Here is a 19643-nt window from a genome sequence, read left to right as displayed (position 1 = left end):
AGACAGTGAGGGACAGTTTGCAGGTTTGTAAAGTAGGGAATGTGTCATCTGTAACTAAGAAAGTTGTAGCAGTTGAGGTTATTCAAACCACTGTAGTTGTTTAAGGGCAAGACAGTGATGGGATTTGTAAGGGAAGTTACAGGCAAATCTGGCTATCTGGTTGCATGTTTGTTTGAGTTTGGTTAGAAGATTTGCTTGGAGGTGGACAAATATAGGAGAAGCATCAAGTAGGCAAGGGAGGAGGTAGGCCTGAGCTAGTGAATTCCTTGAGGTGATGGATAAGAATTTTTTTGTTTCTATACAAGAGACCAAGTTTTTGATTTGTCTTTTTCATGGCTTGATAGTCAGCCGTGATTCCTAGAAGTTTGGAATGGGAGTCAGCATGAATGATGGTTTTGTCTAGGGAAGAGAGAGTGAAGGAAGTTTTAATAGATTTGATAGATTTTTGGAAGGAAAAGAAGAAGCTTAGTTTTTTTTTGGATTAAGGATGAGCTGGTTGTTGATTATCCAGTGTTCAGTGGTGTTAAAAGAAGTCTGAGTGAGGGAGAGAAGGTCATTAGGGTTGTCAGAGAGGGTAATAAGAGTGGAATCATTGGTGTATTGGATCAGGGATGAGGTGCAGCAGGTGGTTGTTAGTGAAAATATTAAAGAGAAGGGAGCCTAGAATGGATGCTTGGGGTACACCTGTTTGGATAGGTAGGAAAGGGAAGCAGGGGGTCTGCCATCTAACAGATTGTTGTCTTGTTATTAAGATATCTAGAGAACCAGAGAGTAGTGGATTCAGTAGTGGATTCTGAGAGGTTGAGTTCAGTAAGTTTAGAAAGAGTTTAGAAAGAGTTTTAGGTTGGGAGACGGTGTCGAATGCCTTGGAGAGGTCAAGGAATAGGCATGACACCAGTTTATTGTTATCTCTTGCCTCTGCTATAGGCTGGGTGAAGGACAGAAGGGTGTGGATGTGCTGTGGTGGGGCCTAAATCCATGCTGAGAGGGGGTGTGTGGAGATTTTCCTGTAGTAGATATTTAAGAAGTTGTTTGTGAATGCATTTCTCTAGGATTTATGAGAGAGGCAAGAAGCATACCTCTTAACCTCTTAGATAAAAAAATCTAGACAAAGTCATAAATAATGGGGGGACAAAGGCCCAAAAATAGGGACACAATTGAGCGACATAGCAGAAGGGCAGAAGAAGTCACACAAAACAACATTTCAGAACTGGTAATTAATTTATCCAGTTATGTATTAACAAATGTTGAAAAGAGAGTTTTGAATAAGGGTTTATCTTTTGTTCCATCTCAGGGATTGGACATCAGTGCCTTAATTGTAGAGTTGAAACTTTTTACTAGGAGTTTGAATTTGCATTTACAGTTTAGTAATGGCACAAATACTACAGCATTTGCTGGCATGTTTAGGAGACCTTCAACTTTTATACCAGATTCGTATCCCTTAGTGGATAGTTTTGAGAGAGTCTGTATTAATAATTTCTATAACTTGTACTCGAAAGAGGGTTTTAGATCAGAGTTTCATAATTTAAATTCCTTGGAAAGGACAGCTCTAAAAACCCTCCAAGATAATGATAGAATTGTGATTAGGCCCGCTGATAAAGGTGGAGCAATAGTAGTTTTAGATTCAGATTATTATCATGACACAATGTGTTCAATGCTATCAGAAACAGTAACATATCAGGTTATAAATGGTATACGGTTGAATAAAATCATTGGCGATGTGCATACAGAGCTTTATGAGTTATTGATTAACAATCTCATTGATGCTGATCTATATAAGTATTTTCTTGTAGAAAAGCCACTGGTACCAGTGATGAGAGGTCTACCAAAGGTACATAAAACTTTGAATAACCCCACTTTTAGACCCATTGTTTCAGGAAGGGGTTGGCTAACTGAGAGCATCTCTATTTATATAGAGAAGCAACTTAGACCAGTGGTAGATTCAACACCCTCTATTCTGAGAGATACTCAACAATTTTTAGAAACTTTATCTAGCAGTAACAAGAACATTAGTTTTACTGAAGCAGAATATATGGTAACCCTGGATGTTCAATCCTTGTTCACCAGCATACCTAATGATATAGGCATTGACTTTTTGAGGTTGTTTCTCTTAGGTAAGTGTTTTAATAATACCAAGATTATGAGATTAACCTCCTTGATGGAACTGGTGCTAGAGAACAATGTGTTCATTTATAAAAGCAAGTACTACTTGCAAACCATGGGAGTAGCCATGGGTACGGCATGTGCCAACTCCTACGCTAATTTAGTTCTAGCATATTGGGAATCCACATACATTCTCTCCAATAATACTTACTCCAGGAACATCAGATACTACAAACGTTTTGTAGATGATCTGTTTTTTATCTGGGAAGGTGAACAGCAGACTTTGATCTAATTTTTGTCTTATATCAATAGTACTACTACCTTTTTGAGACTAACTGGGGAGTGGTCAAGGAGCTGTATAAGTTTCTTAGATGTAACTTTGAGAAAGAGAGACGGCATGCTAGATACTGAAATCTTTAGGAAGCCTTGTAGAAAGAATGCGTTTCTACACAGGGATAGCATGCATCCACCTCACATACATAAAAATATAGTGAGGAATCAGGCTATGAGATGCTCTCGCTTAACCAGTAACAACACGGACTTTGAAGTAGCTATAACCAACCTGCAGGATGAATTTAAAAATAGGGGTTATCATGACAGAGATTTATTAAATTTAGAATCTGTTGAACGTGAAGGGAAGGCTAAACCCTATGTACACAATAGGTTCATAGGTTCATAGGTTCATACTAGGCTATCTGCCCGAGGGCATTTACAAGCCTAGCCCATAGTTTTGTGGCTTACGCCACCCCTTTAGTATGGGGAACTATACCCATTATTTTGCTGTGCCTCTGTTGAGCAGTGACACTGAGGTAATCCCTGGGGTATATCTGCGATCTCCCATCCATTGGTCAAGATTTCTCTTGAACAAGGCCAGCGAGGTGCTCTGCCTCACATATACCGGGATTTTATTCCACAGCATAGGGAGTCTTTGGGTGATGAATCTATCCCTCCAGCGCGTCCTATTAATAGCCGTGTCGAGGTTTAAGTCTCCCGCCCTTGTGGCTCTGACGGATCTAGATTTTTGAGGTGAAGCATATTCATCAAATCTGGGTTTGACATGGCCTTGTATGTTAGGCAAAGGTCACCTCTGAGCAAGCGGTAAGCGACTGAATAGAGCTGGAGTTCTTTCAGTCGGGCAGCATAGGACAGATGTTTGAGACCCTTTATCCTTTTGGTGAGGAACTTTGTGGCCTCTCCAGCTGCTGCAAGTGTCGGGTCAGATACATTCCGAATGGGGCATTGTACTCAATCATTGGTCTGATGAGTGATGAGTATAGGGAGACTATGACCTCCCTTGATCTAGATGAGAATCCCTTCATGATAAGGTGGGCAATGTAGAAGGTCTTCCTAACTACTTTAGCTACATGGGTGTCGAATGACAGACTACTATCAACCTGGGTCCCCAGGTCCCTGATAACTTCTTCTATGCTCAGTGGATTGCCACCTATTTGGTAGCTAGGGGTAACCTTGTTTTTCCCGAAGGGTATGACTATGCATTTTTTGGCATTTAACTTTAGGCCATGGCTCTGGCACCAGTTATCCATTTCTGTGAGACCCTTCTGAAGGATATCTGTGTCAGATGTGTTTTCCACTATGGCGCCCAGTTTGCAGTCATCTGCAAACTTTGTCAGCCATAACCCTCCTGTGTTTGCTTGTACTTCGGAAAAGTAGATGGCAAACAAGAGTGGGCCCAGGACTGAGCCCTGTGGTACACCACTTGTGACAGGCTTTGAGTCTGACATGGCGCCAGCAACTCTGACCCTGTGGGTTCTGTCACTCAGCCAGTTTGCAACCCATCTTGTGATGTATGGGTTAACATTTAAGCTGATGAGTTTTTCAATGATACCCGAGTGGGGTATTGTATCGAAGGCCTTCGCCAGATCGAGGTAGGCTGTATGGACTGCCTTTCCCTCATCAATGGCTTTGGTGACTGTTTCGAAAAAGTCAACTAAGTTTAGAAGGCATGATCTGCCTTTGACAAAGCCAAACTGGGATGGATCCAAAGTCTGCAAATTCCCTATGTCTTTATTTATGAGGTCCATTATGATCCTCTCCATGGCTTTGCAGATAAGGCTTGTCAAGCTAATGGGCGGTAATTTCCAGGGTCGGTGGAGGCACCGCCTTTGTGAAGTGGGACCACAGTTGCAGTGCGCCACTCCTGGGTGCGTATCCAGAGGTAAGACTATGATTAAACAGCTGTCCTAGCTGTGGGTTTAATTCCTCGTTGAGTTCGTGGAGCACACAGCCGGGGACACCATCAGGTCCCATGGATGCTGTGTTTTTGCTTTGGAGAGAGCAGTTCTCACTTGGGCGTTGGAGATGTTTGGGGGCTGCAATCGCTTGGTATAGATATCTCTCCTTTTGGGGAGGTGGGGAGAAGTTTGCACTGAACCTGTCAGCCAGTATGTTGGCAATGTCTGTAGGATCAGTAATCTTCACATCATTTTGAACTAGTTCTGAGCATATCTGGGAGGTTCCTCCCAGGTTTCTAACATAGCTAAAGAAGGCCTTATGATTGTCTTTTGAGTCTTTAGCTATTTTTCTCTCAAAATTTGCTTTGGATGATTTTATGAGAGCTCTTAGTTTTTACTTATAGTGATCAAGGGTGTCTTACCTTTTAAGGATTTTGCTCTATCTTGTAGTAGCTTCCTCCTTTTGTTGTAGAGTTTGTTTATGGCTGGGGTCCACCAGACTGGACGCTTGCCTTTGGTACAAAGAGTCTTTGTTTTGCTTGGGATTGCCTTATCCATGCAGTCCTGCAGGTGCTGGTAGAAGGCATTTGTAAGTGATTCAGCGGCTTGAGTACTGTTTTCTGCCGGCTCGGGGCCTTAAAGGAGACCACACTAGTCTTTAGAAGTGTGAAGTCGGCTTTCGAGAAGTTCTTTACTGTGGTCTTTTTATTTCAGGTGGGGTGGGATGAGGACCTCCAGCGAGATTAGTTTGTGATCTGATCTCACCAGTGAGGGGTATACTTCGGTGTTGAACATTGTGCTCCCATGTTCGTGATGATGAGATCAAGTATGTTTTCTCCTCTTGTGGGGATGGTGACTAGTTGTTCCATGGCATTTGAGTTTATGAATTCCAGGAACTTTTGGGCTAGGGTGTTTGGGCTTGAGTAGTGTTCCCAGTCTATATTAGGGTAATTGAAGTCACCTAGTATGATGGTGTTTGGTGATACATTTATCCCCTCTAGTGTTTTCAGGAAGGCCATGTGAGGTTCCTGAGTTTGTGAGGGTGGCCTGTAACATGCTACAATTTGCAGAGCAGTCTTGCCTATGGTTAATTGCACCTGGATGGTCTCCGATGCATCGTGCGTTGCCACCAGTCTTGAGGTGTGGGTGTCTTTGATGAATATGGATACCCCCCCTCCTTTCTTGGTATTGTCCGGATTTTGGGGCCGGAGCGCATGATAAGAGGTAAAACCTGATAGTGCTGGGGTGCTCTCAGGAGCCTTGAACCAGGTTTCTGTCACTGCACAGACATCGATGTTCTCCATACTGAGAAGGGCCTCGAGTGCGTGCATTTTGAGATTTAGACTTCTGGAATTGAGCAGCATTACCCTTAGTTTTTTTCCTTTTTTGTGTTCTAGGGTGGTAGGTTTAGAATTTGAGCCTTGCCTAAAAAAGGCACTATGGGGTGGCAAGAGCCTTTGCCAATATCCGGAATCCCAGGGTGACAGGTGCAAGCCGTCCTTTCTTGGCAGCGTGGCTTGTCCAGCATGTCATCCCAGGCAGACAGACATTGGATCCCCTTTGAATGACACCAGAGTTTAAGCCAATTGTTAAAGCTGATCATCTTATCTCTGTATTGTGGCATCATTCTTGGTGAAGGTAGGATACTGCTCAAGGTCAGGGTCATACCTGCCTGGGCTACATAATCAGAGAGCTCCTCAATGTCTCTTTTCATGTAGTCCAAGGAGGTACGTCTCAGGTCGTTTACACCAGCGTGGACAATGACTGAGTCGTATTTGTACCTGCTGTTGAGAGACCTGAGTGCTTGCGTTATGTGGCGGATTCTAGCACCCGACAGGCAGCTTACTGTGACCTTCTCCTTACTCAGTCTGGTGAGCGGGACGTCAGTGTGTCTGACTATGGAGTCACCAATGACTAGTGTGTCTGGCATTGTGTTTGGCCTTAAGGGCTGTGACTGTTTGACACTCTGACTGTGAGGTCTATGTGTTGCAGGTGTTGTGTTCTGAGGTGGTGGTTGTTTGGGTGTCTGCTTTGGTGGCCTCTGCTGTTTTGGTAGAGCCCCAATACAGATCTGGAAGTGGTTGGAGCTACCACAAATAAGAAAAGAATGGTTATTACCTACACTGATAGGAATAGGAAGATCACAGATGTCATCAAGAAGAATTGGGGGATTCTATTATTAGATGAGAGGCTGAAAACCTTCTTGGGCACTCACCCCAGCTTCTCTTATAAGAAGAGTAGAAGCTTGAAAGACATGCTGTGTTATGAGAGAGAGAAGGACAGTAGACCTCAATCAGCTAGGAAAGGCACTTTCCCATGTCGTAATTGCAATCACTGTTCTTTTATTTCGAAGAATGTTAAGTTTGAACATCTGGACACCAAGAAGATTTATGAGTTCAACCATTATGCAGATTGCAGGACTCGAAACCTGGTAAACCTAGCAGTATGCCAAACATGCACTATGTTCTATGTAGGGAAGACTAATAGGACCCTTATAGAGAGGATCAGGGAGCATTTATATGACATCAACAAAGAAAATGAAACTAATGCGTTAGCGAGGCACGTTCTATTGAAAGGCACTAAACACAGTTTTGAGTTTTTAGCACTGGAGTTGATTCATACCTCCATGAGACTAGGGAACATAGGGAATTTCACTGAAAAGGAAGAGAACAAATGGATCATTAGACTGCAAGCAGATGTTGGGCATGGCCTCAATGAAAGAGTTACTATTAAACCTTTCCTTAGAGATCGTGCCCTTAAACACAATTGATTTTTATGTTTATTTATTTACATTATTACTTTCATGTTGTTTTTGATGTGTTTTTAGCCAAATCTATTTTTTAGCTACTTTTAACCTAAGTTCAAGAATTTGCCAGGTTTTTTTGCAATGTGTAATCACATACACCTTACAGATGCGATACTATTATAATTGTGGTTAAACAGCTATTGGTCCATGTGACTATGCTGTAGAGTATTTTAAGGGAACTGCTTTCTATGTTTTCATTCAAGTCTGATGAAGCATCCATTGTAGACGCGAAAGCGCTTACTGTTCCATTGTTCTTAATAAAGGAATTTTTCGTAAGACTGGTTGGCTTCGATTGTCGTGGAGTACCTGTACCTTTATTTTGCTGATAATTAGAAAATTAAAAACCTTTACTATTCAATGCAAAAATTACTAGAAACTGCCTCCACTCGTCCCTATTAGTTCTTTAATTGCTATTACCTATCGTAAACTTTCATTTTCTAAATACCAGAAATAGAAACTATATCGTTAAGACCAGGGGGAACCTATGCATTAAGATAAATTTGCCACTATTGTTCACGCCACTCTAATAAAATATTCCAAGGGTCTCTTTTGGGATTTGTTTTTACATGTTCTAAAACAACAAACCTAAATTTGTGATTAATAAATGCATTAATATACTTAGAATGAGCGTTGGTAGACTCTGATCTTTGAATGTCATAAATATGTTCATAAATGAGTTGCTTCAGTTTATGCTATGTTTTCCCAAAATAATAAGCAAGAGAAAGAGTACACTTTGCAGGGTAAGCCACCCCCTTGGTATAGCAACAATAGCGACCAGAAATTGCAACACGCTTCCTACCAACAATAATATGATCATATTCAAAAATAAGTTTACACTGATTACACATCCCACATTTCACCATGTTCCCTGGAAGTTTACATTTAGATGATGATAAACTATTACACCAATCTTTAAAATTCCTACCTCTCCTATAAACGACTTTAGGACATGCCCCCAATTTAGTATATAATTCTTTGTCAACTACAATTAGCTCTCAATTCTTTTTTATAATGTCCAAAATACCTTTACTGTCAACAGAAAAAGTAGTAATAAAAGCATTATCATCAAACCCATTATGATTTGAAGGGGAATTTTTTATCACCAATAGACTGTGGAACTTCACCATCACAAGCTAGTGCAGGTCATGGTGTGGCTGGTGCATCCAATAAGGGACATACATTAGAAGGACTACTGATAGAATTGGAGGAAAAAGCATCCTGTCTGGGCACAAGCCCGCATACTTCAGGATGTGATACGTTGCATTATAGTGGTACTAATATAGGTAAATATTGGCCATTCAACCTTTTATTGATAATCTCTAATTTGATAGACTGTACAATTGCCATGGGGTAACCTCTATTAAAAAACATCTGACCTATAAAATCACATTCTTCTTTAAAATCATTAAAATCAGTAACCAGCCTGGCCGTTCTAACCATCCGGTCTTTAATTACCACCTTCTTAACATGAAAAGGATGGCTACTGGTGTAATGCAAGAATTTGTTAGAATATGTTTCCTTCCTAAAAATATGGGATGTTAAACAAGTTTCTTTAAAATCAATAAATGATAAAACATCAAGATATACAATACAATCATTTTCATCTTTTTTTTTTTTGCTCAAATGTTTTTATTAATTTTTCAAATAATTCCATTGTATAATAATCTTAATACATTTTCTGATAAATAGAACAGTATTATTAACTATATACAATATTTACAATTGGCCTGACAATTAATTATTATATTGATCAGACTAGTCAGAGTAACATCATATTAATGAGAGATCATTTGTTCCTTTTTCCTTTCATCCTCATTAAGAGTCTAAGTTCAAGTTTAGTGTCTCAATAAGTGATAGTGTTTTTTCCCATGGATTCTTGTTCCATCATCTTGGTGCTATTCTTAGTTCTTTTACTCTGGTTTCCAACAATGCAGATTCCTTCAATATTGGCAAAAATTCTTTAAATGATGGTTCCAGATTTGACTTCCATTTTCTGGTAATACATTTTCTAGCATTTGCTAATATGTTCCATAGTAAATAAAGATTGCTGTTATTTAATTCTAAATTCTCATTAACATTTAACAAAATTACAGATTTACTTACTAAAAATGTATCTGAAAATATGGCTTGTATAAAATTGCTGACATCTTCCCAACATTTTTTAACTTTAATACAGTCATGAAATACGTGTATCCAATCTGCTTTACAACTTTGCAAGCATCTCCAACATGTAAAATTATTAAAGGTATTACATTTTTTTAATCTATTTGGAGTAAAAAAAAAAACTATGCAGGAATTTCCATGTGTAAATTCTCCAAAATTGCATGTTGGATGTCAATTTAATAGAATTTAGTATTTTGGTTTTATTTTCCAGGCATAAATTTATTGAATGACCTTTTGTTATATGATTCCAAAATTTTTGATTGATTTTAACTCTATAATTTATTAAAATTTTATATAATTTTGATTATTATATACTAATTCATATAAATGAGTTATAAGTGTAGGTCTATCTCTAAAAGAAGAATTGTTAATTATTCTGCATAGATCTTGCGAATATAGTAATATACTTTGTAATAAAACTCAGTCTGATGTAGAAAGATTAACCGGGAAAAGCCGAAAGAAGAAGAAGAAGAAGAAGATTATATGTTGACTATCCATAACCTTATGTTCATTAATGCATTGTTGCCAGCAAATTAATCGTTTCTTTTCCCAAGTAATGAAAACCATCCTATGCATTTTGTTTTGAAAATTTCTTGTTACGTTGAAAGGATATAAAAGTTCTAGCCATAACTTTATATCTGTATTAGAAGTTACAAATCTTCTAAATGAATTATCCATGTCATTTAAGTATTTTAGATTAGTAGGTTTTGTTAGATTATATTGAAGGCTAATGCATAAGATATGCCATGGTTTATTAATATGATTATCTATCATTCAATTCTTTAGAATGGTATTTTCATTAGAATAAATAACAGTGTGAAGAGAGTTCCAGTTAGAAGAATAGCACAGATCTATCCAATTTATAATTATTTTAAAAATGGAGGCTCTAATATAAGTTTCAAGATCTGGGAAATTGATTCTACCTAGTTTCCAAGGTCTAATGTGGTGTGTAAAAGCTATTCTGTTTTTATTAGGATGCCAGAGAAATCTTAATAATAATGTATTTATTTATTTTAATAAATATTTGTCTGGTATTACTGGAATGGCTTGTGCTATATCTAGGATTTTTGGGAGTAATATCATTTTTATTACTTGCAATCTATCTTCAAATGTTATATATATTTTATTCAATTTTATTATATTTGACTTTATTGTGTCTATAATTTTCCTATAATTTGTATTTAAAAATTTTTCTAATATTATACTTAATGTTATACCTAAATAGTTTAAAGTGGGAGTTTGTTTACCAATTATATGATTATCATCTATTTGAAAATCATTTTTTATTCAGTATCATAAACTTTGATTTTTGTTTTGTTAAAATTTAGTCCTGAAATCGAATAAAATGTTTCAACTTGTATATCTAATTCTTTTATTGAATTTTTAGAAGTAGTTGTGGTAAGAAGTATATCATCTGCAAATAACATTATTTTTGAATTATATTGATTATATAAATTTATACTCTCTATTTTGGGATTGTTTCATATTGAGATGGCAAATAATTCAATGGCTAATGCAAATAATATGGGGGACATGGGACAACCTTGTTTTGTGCCTTTTGTCAATATTATTGATTCAGCGGTGAAAGGTCCTAATTTTACATATGCTAAATTGGTTTTATATATGTTCTTTATTAATGAAATGAAGGAGCTAGGAAACTCATAGTACTCTAATACTTTAAACAAGAAATTCCACTTCAAGGAGTCAAAAGCTTTCTCTATATCCAATGCAATTATTAAGGCTTCTTGTTTTTCTCTATTTAAATAGTCAATAATAGTTAGTATACTTTGTATATTATCATAGGTGCACCTATTATGTATAAACTCTGTTTGATCTTCATTTATAATTTTTATCATAGATTTTTTTATTCTATTGACTAAAATAGCCATAAATATTTTGTAATCATTGTTGAGTAATGAAATTGGTCTATAGAAGCTGCATTTTGATCTATCTTTATTTTATTTTATTATAGGAGTAATAAATGAGTATCTCCAAGATGGTGGAATGGTATTGTGTGTTTGTATTTCTATTAAGTTTTTTTGGAAGACTGAGATTATGGATGGAGGAAAGATTTTGTATATTTCAGCTATAATGCCATCCATGCCTGGAGCTTTATTATTTTTGCTTTCTTTAATTTTCTCTAAAATTTCTTTATGAGTAATTTGTTTTTGAAGCTCAAATTTCAAATTTTCTGAAATTGTTTTAATCAAGTCAGGTTTCAATTCTAAATTAAAGTTTTTTGTTTGGATTCTTTCCATCTTATAATGTTCTGTAAAATGATATTTAAAAGCATTTAGTATAACACTTATGTCTGACACCTTCTTGTTCTTCCTTCCTTCATGTATTAATGTTATTTCCTTTAGATTGTACTTTGACTCTTATTGCCAGGTTGTGCATATGTTTAGGAGAAACGGTATATGAGTTTAATTTTAATCTTTCTAGTGCTAGATTAGTTTTATGTGTTAAAATTTCATTAAACTTCTCTTGCAAATCATTAATTTTCTTCTTATTAGTAAGTACATTTGTTGAATTATTATTAATTATTTTTGTAATTTGATTTTGTATGTTAAGTAATTCTGATTCCCATTCTTTTAGTTTATTTTTGTACCATGTGATAATTTTACCATAAACATAGGCTTTTAAAGCATCCCATATCATAACTATGTTGAGTTCATTAGTGAGATTAGTGTCTAGAAAGAATTTCAACTCTGTGAGTAGCCAAGGTTTAAATTCTTTTAGTTTCGTAATATATGCTGGAATTCTTGTCATTTGTATTAATTTCTTAAAGTTTGTTTGAATATTAATAAGAATTGCTCTATGATCTGATAATGAACATGGTATTATTGTAAAACTATTTATCTTTGCATCAAGGTCTTGTGTGACAAAACTTTTATCTATTCTTGTTTCAGTTGTAAATCTGTGATCCTGGTGTGAAAATAACAGTGAGTTACTATCTCTAAATTTGAATGTGTCTATTAAATTATGATTTTCAATCCATTTTTTTGAGTAGCTTTGCTATAGGGGTTATACATAAATTTCTTTTATTGGTGGTCTCAGAATTATCAAGAATGCAATTAAAGTCACCACCTATTATCAAGCTACCTTTATATGCTATACTAATAAAGTCTAGATGTTTCTTTGTCGTACTTTCCTATTCCTGGAAACCAATAAAGATTCACTAATGTCCAGATTCTATTATTAAATTTTATTATAACAAGTGTTATAAGTCCCTCTTTATCTTCATAGCTATAAAGAATTTGGGGATTAATAATATTTTTTCTCCATAGTATCCTAACTCCTCTAGTTTTGGTTTTATATGATGAGTGCGCTATTGTTGTATACTCATTTGGATTCCATAAATGCTTTTCATCAGATTTAAAGTGAGTCTCTTGAAGAAATATTACTTGTGCTTTGTTTAATTTTAAATATTTTAGTAGGTTTGATCTTTTCTTTGGATTATTTAAACCATTTGTGTTCAAAGAAAGTAGTGTTAAGTCCATATTTCTTGTTGAGTTTCATGCTTGCTAATATTTATATTGATATTCAAGTATATTTCATAGTATTGTATTTGGAACAAGTTTATCCTTATTTCATGTATCATGAATAGACTGAATCCCTTTTGTAATACCTTTATATTGATACTCATTTTAGGCCATAATTAAAAAGTGAAAATGAATTAAGTAAAATTATTTTAATTAATATAATCCTTATTTTCAACCTTCCCCCATCACACATGGAATGATATACATTCCTAATCTGATAGACAAAAACAAAATATCTATCAGATTAACCCTCATGTTTGATAGACAGATTTCCTTATGCTCCATTCTTGTATTATTACAGACCTTTGAGATTATAAGAATATATCAGCCTTTTTCCCCCTTCTTTCCTTTTGTTCCCCTTTTTTTCTTTTCTTCCTTTTCTCTTTCTTCTTTTTCCCCTTCTCCTTCATTAATACCAATGCATGTTACCTTTTCTCAGATATATAATGACTGTATGAGAAGAAGGAAAGAAAATAAAATCCCAATAATAAAACCAATTGAAGTTTTATCTGTGTTATAATTGAAATTATGATCTATAATATCCATACTTTGTGAATTGTAATTCTTATTATGTGATTGTCTGAATATTGAATAAATCCTTTCCACTCCTCTTCCCATTTCAAACCAAACAAAAAGTAAACTAATATATTTTGAATTATATTTATAGTTCTAAATATTATGTGCATAGTGAAACACATAACAATATATATATATATATATATATATATATATATATATATATATATATATATGGACAGGGAGTGCAGGTTGACATTTGGAAAAAAAATTGTAAAAGTTTCTTTCTTACGGCAAGCCTCCCATCACTCTTCTCCAAGAAATGAAGGTTAAATGCCCCAGTTACATTTGATGACATTCTGTGAGCAATGATGAACAAATTTAAATAGAAAGACCCTGGGCCAGATGGTTTAAATGTTGCAATTTATCAGGTACTTTAAATGATATAATCCCCTTGCTCTCTTGCCCTTATTTCAAGAGTTTCAATTTTCAAAGAAAATAAACCCCTCCTAATATTCTCCACTGTAACTGTTGAGTCTAAGTCATACCTCTCAACCTCTTAGCACAAGAAATCTGGACAATGCCTGACATAATGGAAGGACAAAGGTTGAGAAATAGGGACACATTTTAAATATTGCTCTTATAAACTTAGAAAGTTGCTAGAATAACAGGATTTGTGTTAGCATGCATTTTCTGGAGGATATGAAGTCTGAAACTCAAATACATGTCATTATTTAGTGACTTTAATCTTTAAATCATCTCAGTGATTTGTCAAACAAAACACAATTTTTATGAGGAACAGACCAAAAATATGAGGCAAAAATCTGGACATTCTGCAAAAATCTGTACTGTTGACAGGAATGGAAGTTAGGCAAGGACACTACAACTGTCTCAAACTAATGATGCATCTCCTTAATATGTGTAGATTTAAAACTGTACACAAATGATCTAACCAGATGTTTTAAAACAAATGCTTCCATAGATAATTTGTCTGAATCAGGCAAGGTTTGCTGCTGGATAATCAAATGCCTATCACATCCATACTTTGCAAGTATATGCATGGACTCAAAAGACATACCAAAACCTGAACCCACAATTATAGTTAATTTAAAAGAAATTCTTTAACTCCATTAACTGGCTGTCTTTGTGGTCAGTAATGGAGTCATTGGGTTTCGTGCACATATCCCTCAAAGTAACCAAACAGTATGCCATGCTGTAGCTACAGCAGTTCTCACAAACTCCACCATGTCAGAACCCCTATAGATTCCTTAATCAACTCACTGGACTGCCTGCCTTCTTCAACCCTTATTCCAGTACCTGTTACCTACACTGTGTAAAATTTAGTAGTCAGCTCATAGCATAACAGGCAGGTCATTATATCAGATTGAAAGAAAAAGTCTTCTATTTGTGAATGAATATATAATTCTCACTCAAATTCCTGAGGAAGATATCTTAGTTACTAAAGGGTTGCTATCATAATTTCCAGCAAGCAATATGACATAAATAAGACAGCATTATTTCTTGGAAACTGCTACCCACAGGCTAAGAAACTCAGACATGCATGCTCCATTTGAGTGGAGTAAATCCCTACCAAATATTTAGGAATTTACCCTTCATTCCAACCAATTTTAATGGCTGATATTAATTTCAGACCTATTTGGGAAAAAATGTTTTTATGGGCAAACTCTTAGAGAAAGCTCCACATAGATCTAATGAGCAGAATAGCCATTGGGAAAACATTTCTAGCTGTTTTACTTTTCTATGTATTCAGTCACATTCTGACCCCTTCCAGGAATGTATGACTAGCTAAAACATCTAAGCTAATTAAGCTGTACATCTGGGGTGATCAGGATAGAAAGATTTCAGGACATGCAGTGGTCGGTTCTACAGGTAGAGCTGGTTTATTCACCACTACTTGGGGATGCACACCCATACTTTTACACAAATCTAACTATTCTCTTGTGATACTACATATTTACCTCTCTGGGGCAATCTTTAACTCCCACTCCCTATGGGCTAGAGGGCTGAGAGATCCTTTCCTCTTCATAATAAATTGTGTCATTTTATTACTTTCCTATTTAAATCTCTAAAACAGCTTACAAAAGTATTACACAGACAGGATGTTTGGGGGGCTATGCTACCAGTTTGGAAGTGCCCTGATTTTAAGGTTGCTGATTCCTCTGTTATGGGGAATGGTTGGCAAAATAAGGTATTGTATGCTTCATTGACCGCTCTAATGAAATTGAAGGGAAGACTGTTTCTGCAGCTTTTCAGCATCTCTGAAATAGGTGTGATTTACAAATACCTACAGGTGGGGTATGCCATCATGACCACTCATTTTATTTATTTGTAAGGACAAATAATTATTTTTTGTTCTCTGGTACATATACACAGGTCATTATTTGCCTAGATGTGAGAACATAATCATAGTTAATGGCATGTTTATTAACTTCTTAGTGTTTGACTTGTTTATGAAGTTTTAACCAAAGTCTTGTCTGTGTTATATTCATGAGATAAGTTTATGAGTTGTATTTTCTTGGTTGTTTGTTTGTTGGCTATATTCAATACATGTGTTTATTGCTAAACACAGAAATAATGATTTCTTACTTTTAGCAAATCTGCATGGCATCTAGTTTTCATATTATAGCTACTCTCTTAATCATTCAGGCTCTAAGATAAAGTGCTTCATTCTCTGGGAATGGAAACTCTTCTGTGTGTCTTATTAATGAAAATGTTCTTGTTGTCCACATTAGTTTCTACTGGTTTAATATCATTTGGTGGGCACAACTAGATTAGGCTAGGGCATTAGAAAAACTGTTGATGGCACTTTTGGGAGCTAGTACTCTGTTTCAGCATACAAACCCTCCTGTCACAGTCAAGTGTCATCCAAATGATTCTCACTTTAGTATCCTACTGGGTTGTATTGGTGTGGTTATCTTTTATGGTCCATGGTTAGGATAAGCAGTCCAATGAACATTAATAAAAAATATGTCATTGAAAATTTGGTGATTGCAAAAGACTTGACTGACATCACTTTTCTGTTTCATGTTTTCTTTGAAGAATGGCAGGTTTCCCACAATCACCATAGAGGGATTTTAGCTCACTGCGACCTCAAACACAATATAATTAATGGCTAGCTCACTGCCACCTGGGATAATGACAAACTGAGCACAGTGAACTTGTATGCAGAAACAGATGTTTGACTAAGTGGATATGTCAAAACACTTGGTTACTGTGCATGTGGCCAAAAACCATTTTGGACAACTGTGCCCTAAGACAAGCAATTTCCTGTGTCAGTCCAGCAATGTGCCTACATATGGGACATGGGATAATACTACATCCTGAAAAAAAAAATCTACTTGAGTGCTGCCTACAACCTCTGCTTTTTATCGCTTCCCACTCACCCTTACTGTTTATTGTTTTACTATAAGGATAGTTGCAAAGAGATAACAACAAAATAATTTAACAATCTTGTAGTGCTGTTTTGGGAATGCAGTAGCTAATTTTTACTTTGATTAATAAAAGTAGTCCAGATTTGGGGAATGTACTAACCAATTTTGTACTTTGACATGTTAAAAAAGTACCCTGTGTTAGATTTCTTGTTTTAAAAGCTGGTCTGTAATGGGGGAATGCAGTAACTAATTTGAAATTTTGATAAGTCAAAAAAGTACTTTGAGCCAGATTTCTTATATTAGAAATTGGTCATAAGGCACATTCCTCACCCGCCTCCTTGGGGTTACTTTCTTTATGTGGCACATTTGTAACACAGTCCTCAGTTCAGTCCCCAGGCCTAAACAAATTTAAACCCACACTGCACAAATTCTACAGTTGGGCTACTGACAGATTGACATCATTCCAGACTGCATCTCTGGCATTTCTGGTTCAGTTATTGATTCTAGAGTTAGACGCCAGCTGAGGTAGAATAAGATGGAGCAATGAATGACTAACTCTCCTTTCAGGAGGAGAGCATTGTGACACATTGCCACAAGCCTGCTACCTGGTGGAAACTGAAGGTTAGCTACAGAGGATCAAATTTAAGTATCTCAAGAGTCCGTCTAGCCATAAGAAAGGCAGCATGGTGTGTTCAGAAATGCCCTATGCTGGACATACTGCATTCTTGTGGCCACCCAGCAAAGGGAGCTGAGGAACAAACAAGAAGCTTATGAGATCTGCAAAAGGATCTTCATCCCCATATACCTGTTTACCTAAGTCTAGATATTCTAAGGTATTCTTGGAAAGGGAGCGCTACCTAATGATAGAATCGACAGAGTCTGCAGATTGCACAAGAATAAAGCAAAATAAGAGCACTATGATTTTGGCTTGTGAATGCAGTATTCTCTGAATTTTAGTATGGTCTCTGCAAAAGTAAATTGATTAGCTTGGCGTTGTTTCTCTGAAAGCAGTACTTAACATACACCCATTACAGGAAAACAACAACTTTCTGTGATGTTAAATTCATGCCAGCTGATATATCAAACTAGCAGATCCTTCAGTCTGTACATCACATTGGCTCTACTGCAGCAATGTGACACTTTAATGTATCTTCATGAGAACATAGGGACACTATTTTATAAATCTTAAGTCTCGAAAATGCATTTAAGTGTTTTGATACAACCCTGAAAACTCTGCAGCTTTGTTAAAAAATAGGAATATACATTTTAATGGGATACATGATTTTGATTGCATCAGGTTTCACTGAAACAAGATTGGTTAGGTTTAATTGACTCTCATTTCCAGTTTTTAAAACATTTTTTTTACTATTTTTTGTCTGCCCATCAAACTTTCCTTGATTATTTGCTTTTCTGACCCATTTGATCCCCTAGGAATAAAAACCCTATAACCCATTTGTTCTTCTAGGGATGATGGGTGAACATACTGGTAGAAGTATTGTAATCCATGTGTGGGGGGTTGAGGGATCTGGGCTTTTTACTTTACTCTTACCATTTCCCTGTACTTGTCTAAGGACACCTCTGGGGTTAGAAGAAGAAGGAACATTGCAGAGGACTGTCACTTATTTCTGTGAGTGACATGAGTATGCAGATGCCTTGATTCCCTTGATGTGAATACCTCCATTGGCAGGGTCCAGGGTCTTTTCCCCTACAAAAATGCCTTTTTTGTAAAACAAAAAAGTATGCTTTGTTGGCTTTATTTTTTTTCTTTATTCTGCAGTTTGAAGTAATTCTATTTGTGAAATTACTATTAATTCCATTTTATTTCCAGAGTCTTAAAAATATAAATAACTATACAACAATAAGTTTTGCTAGTTAATAGTCTCAGTGGTGACTGCTTAATTGAAACCATGTTTGGGGGGGGCTGCAAGAAACAAATGAACTGGTGTGACTAAATGGAATGGAGCACAGCAATATAGCAGGTCAAGGACAGTTTACCTGTGATCAAAGAACAGCTGAGGTTACTCTCTTTCATTCATATCCTGCCTTAATACACATATACTCCATCCACTTTATTGAGTACATACATCTATGATGTCGGAATGTGATGAACAGGGCCAGTCTTAGGTGAAATGAAGTCTGAGACAAAGACTCCATTATGCTCTTTGCTACACAATGATCCTCTCATATTCTCCCAGTACCCCCTAGTTCCTCCCATCCTACTTCCCCATACCATATACCTATATTACTTCTTTCTTGTTTTGCTTCACACATTGTTTCACAGTTTAGGGTGCTTCTTCCTACCTTTCAACACACCATAACTGGCTAGGACTATACTGCAATAACCATGGAGGAAGTGGCTCAATTAAGCCAAGTGTCTGAGGGCTGCTCTGCTCTAAGAAACCATGTGGATTTAGATGGTCAGAGGTACATTTTAGAGATTTTCCCCAATATTTGATTCAATGATGGCTTGTACAAAAATCATAAGGAAAGAAATTCAGTTTTACTTTTTTTTTTCAAGTAAGCAATTAACTATGTCCAAAGCTGACTAAATAATAGCACAGAATAAATGGAATAATTAAGTCTTGGGAGGATGCATAAAACATGTCTAGGAATACTGCCTACCCTCCTATCACTCAAAAAAAATAATACTCTTCTCTTTACCCCTCTGGAATTAGGCTGCAATGGAAGTGAAAGAACATATGGCTAACGGCATTTTAAGTCATTGTTGACATGCATATAAACAACATACCTCCACCCTCCTTCCCATAAAAGACCTCCACCTTCTGTGTACCCCCTGATGTTAGACAGGGAAAAATGAATGAACAAATGTCCACAATAATATAATTCATCCTGTTCCTATCAGACATATATAAATGGCACGCATTCTAACCCATACCAACAAATGTTAGCCACTTGTATACACATATGA

General features: G+C 36.2%; 1 long non-coding RNA gene across 1 annotated transcript in view; it reads right to left on the bottom strand.

Annotated features, from left to right (window-relative positions):
• LOC122793400 overlaps positions 1 to 19643 on the bottom strand; it is an 805254-nt gene that overhangs the window by 566001 nt on the left and 219610 nt on the right. The window lies entirely within an intron of this gene.

The sequence above is a fragment of the Protopterus annectens genome, chromosome 2.part0, assembly GCF_019279795.1.
Source record: "Protopterus annectens isolate FY-2018-M chromosome 2.part0, PAN1.0, whole genome shotgun sequence".
Taxonomy (NCBI): Eukaryota; Metazoa; Chordata; order Ceratodontiformes; family Protopteridae; genus Protopterus; species Protopterus annectens.
Note: the sequence above shows the minus strand (reverse complement) of the source record. Positions and strands in the feature narration are given on the sequence as shown.